We start from the raw sequence: 6,661 nt of genomic DNA, 5'->3' as shown, positions 1-6,661 counted from the left end.
AACTTATATACGTGAAAATATATTCATCCCTTTCATAGGGACCATCATCCCTACGACAGTGGGCATAATTATTAGAGTGTCTGCCATGGCAAAAGGTTATGTAGAGTTCTTTAAATGACAACAGATTTTATACATCAGAAAGACGAAAATTATGGCAAAAGAACCTAATAAGATCCTGGGATTAAATTCTGGTGCTTCCTAACTTGCAAATAAAAGACAACTCTTACTTGATTTTTTTATCATTTAACACATGCAAATATTGTGGCACCTGGCTGGTTCATTTGGTAGAGCATGCAACTCTTGATCTCAGGGTTATAAGTTTGAGCCTCATGTTCGGTGTGCAGATGGCTTTAAAATAAAATCTGCCAAAAAAAGTTCAAATATTAAATGTTTTTCTTAGATTAATATATTTCACTTAGTAATGAAATCAGAATTGTAGCTTACTTTTCCTTAGCATCTCAACATGTGCCTGGCACTGTTGTAAATCCTTTTTATGTATTGATCCATTTAGTTTTCATAGGAGCCCTATGAAACATAGGCATTATGAATCTTTGTTTTAATAAGTGAACACAGAAGCAGATAGTGAAACAGGATTTAGAATATATGTTTGTGTGTGTGTAGTGATTCTGGAAAGCACCTGTAATGCAGAGTTAACACACAAAGTGATTATGTGTTATTTTAATGAGTATTTTAATGAGTCCTTTAATAAGAAAGATGTTGTTGAGGGCATCTCAGACTCCATTCTCTTGGTGGTCTTTGGAAGATGCTGTAGGCATCAGCATCCCTTGGAGGGTTTGTTAAACTGTACTCCTGGGGCTCATCCTCAGAAGGTCTGATGTGGTTTCTCAGGGATTGGATCTGAGAATTTACGATTTTTCTAACAAGTTACCAGGTTATGGTGCCGCACCTGGTTGGAATACCAAACTTTGGGAACTGGTAAGAACATGGTAAGCGTCGTCTCATCTGAGGATATTATTTTCCAGTTTTTATCCATTACTGCCCGAGGGCTGCTCCTTGGGCATTAACGTGATAGCATTTCAGTCCTGCAGCAGGGATGCCCTTAACATAGATCCTTAGGTAGACCATGGCAGGTTTTTGCAACAAGTTTCCAGGGTGAACTAGGATGGTGACTTCAGAGGGGATATGGATGCAGCCTTAAGCTGTGCTATGGCTTCACATTACAAATGAGGAAATTGAGGCACAGAAAAATTAATTTTCCCAGGGTTAGAATCAGGATTGTAAGTCAGGATTAAAATACAAACAACATCAGAATTTCTTGGGAACTTGTAAAAAAAAAAAAAAAAAAGCATTTTGTTGGACTCTACCCAAGACCTGGTTAAAAAAAAAAAAAAAAAAAAAGATACTTGGGGTCCCAGAAGTCTGTGTTTTAACAAGCCCTTGAGGCAATTCAGATACATTCTCAATTTGGAGAAACGTTAGTCTTATGCCCTACATTATACAATATTAATTCTGTAACTACAACCTCATCAGGCCATTTGTTTCCCTTTTTAAAGAGCAAAGAGAAAATGTTTTAACCAATTGCCATTTGTGTACGTGAATCTGTGTGTCTATCACGGGTATCAGTACACATTTATGTATCTGTTCTTTTGTCTAGAAGATGTGCTTGTGACAACATGATTGGCAACATGTTTCTTCTTGATAACACAGTAGGTCTTTTTAGGGGCTGAAGGGTGTATCTCTTTTCAAGGCAGTGCTTTTTTTCTTCAGCTGCTTCATGTGATTTCATTTCCACAGTCCAGATTGCTTAAAGTTGTGAACCTGCATGTACTCCTAGTCATTATTGGTATCTCAGCACAGTGTACCTATTTTCATGTCCAAGACCACAGAGAAGACTCAGATCAAACAGGACCTCTAAGTGGGAGAGCTGTCAGTGTTCCAGAATCTCATGGCAAAGGGTTCCTTTTTACCAGTTGAAGAAAAATATTCATGTTAATAAAATTGCTTCGTGTAATGTGTTTAGCTGGTTATCACACGAATTCCGTGCAGCACATTGCGTGTATTTTGTGTTTGCTGTTCTCCAAAAAGTATTCATTTCCTTTCTCTACTTGTCTCTACTTCTCTACTTGTTCATTCTTTGAGGGTCAGCCGAAATGTCCTTTTCTCTTTAGAGCCTTTTGTAAACCTTCAGAGTTAACCACTTTTTTTTCCTCTCCCCTTTAATACCATTCATTGCCATAGTGTTCATCCCATTCCCCTTGAATGATTGAGTTTCTTTTCCATCCTAACCCATAAAGCCTAGAGTTGGGGGAGTGGTTAGATCTTACATATTGTTGCCTGAATAGAATGTAGAGCATGGACCATAAAATGTAGCTAATTAAGAAGTAAAAGATGTAATTCTGAGAAGATCAAAGCTGTTGCATCTACTCTTAGATTCTAGTTAAGATAACATTTGAAACAATTCAACAAAATTTTTAGATTTTCTTATAGGGTATTTGGAAATCATCCTGTTTTAGTAAGGTATTCAGGAGCCTTACAGCTGCTGCCTTCTGTAAATTCTCTAAGTCAAGAGGACATAGTTGTTAAATGATGATATTTATTTTGTCCTTTTGGAAGCTGAGAACCATCAACCACAATTATATATACACATACATATATATTTATATATACATGTGTTTGCTCTTGGTGTTTTCATAGCCTTTTGTATTTTTTTAGTACCTTGCAACTCCTCCACCAAGAGGTGGCATTTAAGTCCTTTTTCCTTGAATTTGTATGGACCTTTGTGACTATCTCAACTACGAGACTGTGGCAGAAGTGACACTGTATGACTTTCCAGGCTTGATCCTGCAAGAAAACAGAGACGGCCACAGTCTTTCTATTCGGGTACTCTTGGTCTTAGAACTCAGTCAACATGCTGTAAGGAATCATGGAGTATATGGAGAGGCCAGGATAAAGAAGACACGAACGTGGTTTTAACCTAGCTGAGCGCCAGTTAGTAGCCAACACAAACTTGATGGCAGGGGATTGAGCCGTTCTGAAGTGGCTCCTTTGTTCTCCCACCCATCAGCCACTTGACCCTCAGCTAATTCCACATAAAGCCGATACTGTCATTCTTACTCAAGGTCTGCTTAAATTGTACCATCATGAGTTAATTAACGATTATAGGTTAAAGCAACTAGATATTGGTGCGGTTTGTTACACATCAATAGATCAACATAACCATGTTCAAATAATGGTACTTTGAGCTTGGTAGTCTGTTCGAATGCTATTGCATTTAGTATTTGTTTGCTTTCTCTACTGGACAAAACCTATTCATTATTATAGGTTTTTCTTTTAGAGACTTTTCTAAATCCACAAAGTTTATTTTGAGTTGTGCTCTCAATGTGTTCATCTTCATTATACTGCTTATCATCTTTGCTTGAAATGTCTTGGTTTTCTGACCCATGCCAAACTATATACCTTTGGCAATAGGGACATTAAAAAAAAGTATAGGTTTTACTAGAATCAAGGAGTGATAAAATTATTACTCCTGATTTTGTGCAATTTGTTAAGGAATTTTTACTTTTGGAGCTCATAATGCTGCCTTCTTTAACATGGCCCCCAAGGCTGCTGCTAAAGAGAAAGTGTGGGAAAGGTTCCAGCTCTACCTTCTGTTCAAGAGGGATGCATGTGGTTTCACTAAAATTTAACCAGGCACAAGAAGACACAGGGCCCCACCCAACCATTAGGGGGTAAGAATTCTAAGCTTTGGTTCAGGATCCTTCTAGTAATGATTACATCGTGTGGAAGAGGAGCATGATTATGGTTGGTCAGCTAGCTATTTCTGCTGGGAGAGTCAAATACAGAAAGGTAGAATGTAAACAAGATGGGCTTAGGATAACGTGCATCAATTGTTTCTGATACTTACTAGCTGTGAGATTGTGTATAAGTCTCCACATGTATGAGGCCATCATCTCTTCTATAAAGTAGTCATAATAATGTTAAGTCCTGTTGGAAGTGAGGATCCAAAGCAGTCGGCTCTTGAAAATCAATTTGTACATGTTAGCTATTAGTTTATGATGATCAGGGACATTTGTACCGCACATTAAATTATCTTCAGTACCTTGCCCATAGTATGTGATAACTAAGAGTGGATGAATACTGTTTCTGTCATATCTACCAAAAATTAAGATATTAGAAAAGAATGTCCTTGAATTGCGTGTATAGTAAAGCTACAGTTTTTAAAAATATATAATGTTTCTGCTGAGAAAAGTCGGATTTTAGACTTAAGAGACTGAGAAAATATAATTGCAAAAATAAAAATGGTAATTCCTGTTAAGTAACATATTTAATACATTAATAGAGATAACGTGATACACATTTTAGATTTGAGAGATGATGGTATGGAGAACTAAAATAATTTGCCTCATTTCTCATAGCCAATAGGAGAAAAAGTTGACTTTGAACTTGTTGGGTCTGATTCTGGGGCCTGATAATTTATAGGAGGTGCAGTCCTCCAACTTGGTTGCTTTCTTTTTAATAAGCTTTCTCAGGAGCATATTAAAAGAGAAACAGCATGTTCTTCCTTTCTTTTGGGTTGTTGAGAGAATCCAATAAACTTTGCAAAGGTAATGATGTGTGTTTGGAGTGGGGCTAAAAATTCTGGAAACTGTGACTTTGTGAACATCACACTTTTTCAGTCAAATATATTGTGTTTGAATTTGTGCAGATAATTGAAAATAATACTTCTGAAAATGTAGATTTGAACTACATTGCCATTTCATTGCAGCCAGGTACCCTGACAAGAGAATTGGGGACTCTTTGGGGGCAGATAAGAGTTAGGATTTACTTGCTTAATTCATATATGGGTAATTGCTATTCAGCAGTGTTTATGTGTAGCTATATGGCTATCTTCACAGCAGAAACTCTTCAAGGGAAAATTTATGTAACATGAAACTTATAACCAGAGAGGGTTTTGTTGTTCTGGTTAACTTCGCTTAGGAGTGTATGAGCATTCATATAAAATCATAAATCTGTATAAGTTTTACAGTGTCAAGGAACTTTTTATACTATCACTGAATTATTCTTGTACATTTTGGAATTATATAGGATCCTTTTGTCTTTCCACATGGATTGTGATAAAGGCAAAGGAGAAAGGAAGTTGAGTGTTCCCTAAGGTGCCAGGCATGGGCTCACGTTCACATATGCAGGATTGAGGAATCCATGTGGATTTCCATGTTGAGGAGCCCTAAGTTTTATGTAGTAACAAACCATACAGTATTGTACAAACTTAACATCATCCTCACAGCTCATGAGTTGCATATATTAAAGTCAAGGGTGTCCTCCTCTCCCTGCTTCTTGGTGATACTTCAAGGTGACTTGCTCTGGCACTCCACACATGTGTATTTACAGGATGCACATGTGTACATTAATGGTAAAAATGAATCCATAAAGACCCATTATAGCCATTTTTAAAGGTTAAATGTTTTTCAAACTCCATCTCCTATTTTGAAGTAGCTAAAACTGTACTCCAGAATTACTGATTTGTTGTTTTGTTTTAATTTTTTTAACGTTTATTTATTACTGAAAGAGAGCATGAGTAGGGGAGGAGCAGAGGGAGAGGGGGAGACAGAATCTGAAGCAGGCTCCAGGCTGAAATCAACATCACTGAAACCCCTTGCGGATGGAAGAGCCACTGTATACACTGGTGGCACTGTTGTGCATGCACCACTGCCCACTTCGAAGACGGATCCCCTTCTTGGTAACTTTCCCCTAAAGGGAAAATCTTGGGACATAAATGGACATTCGGATATAAAAAGCTCAAAATATATCCCCAGAGGTTTCCTTAGATAGGTCTTTCATCCATTTTGAATTTATTTTTGTATATGGCATGAGGAAATGGTCCAGTTTAATTTTTCTTAATGTTGCTGTCAAATTTTCCCAACATTTGTGGAAAGGACTTTTTTTTGTTGGATATTCTTTCCTACTTTGTCAAAGACCAGTTGGCCATACATTTGTGGGTCCATATCCAGGTTCTCTAATACGTTCTCTTGATCTGAGTGTCTGTTTTTGTGCCAATATCCTACTGTCTTGGATGACAGCTTTGTAATAGAGCTTGAAGTAAAAATTGTGATGCCTCCAGCTTTGGTTTTCTTTTTCAACATTACTTCGCTATTTGGCGTCTTTTCTGGTTCCATACAAAGTTTAGAATTACTTGATCTGTGAGGAATGCTGATGTTACTTTGGTAGGTTTTGCACTGGATATGTAGATTGCTTTGGGTAGTGTAGACAATATTTTAACAATAATTGATTAAAAGAATGAAAAATTGCCATTTGCAACATGGTAGATAGAAGTAGAATGCATTTTCCTAAGTGAAATAAGCCAATCAGAGAAAGACAAATATCATGTGATTTCACTCATATGTAGAATTTAAGAAAGAAAACAGATGAACATAATGGAAGGGAAGGAAAAGTAAAAAAAAGATAAAATCAGAGAGAGAGACAAACCATAAGAGACGCTTAATTACAGAGAACAAACTGAGGGTTGCTGGATGGGAGGTGGGTGAGGGGATAGGCTAAATGGATGATGGGCATTAAGTAGGGCACATGTTGAGATGAGTACTGGGTATTATATATAAGTGATAAGTCACTAAATTCTCTTGAAACCAAAAAAAAAAAATCCTAAACAGGATGAACCCAAAAACACTATATGGAGACAATGATA

The sequence above is a fragment of the Neofelis nebulosa genome, chromosome X (genome assembly GCF_028018385.1).
Source record: "Neofelis nebulosa isolate mNeoNeb1 chromosome X, mNeoNeb1.pri, whole genome shotgun sequence".
Lineage (NCBI taxonomy): Eukaryota > Metazoa > Chordata > Mammalia > Carnivora > Felidae > Neofelis > Neofelis nebulosa.
The sequence above is the reverse complement of the archived record's forward strand: the minus strand, read 5'-3'. Positions refer to the sequence as shown.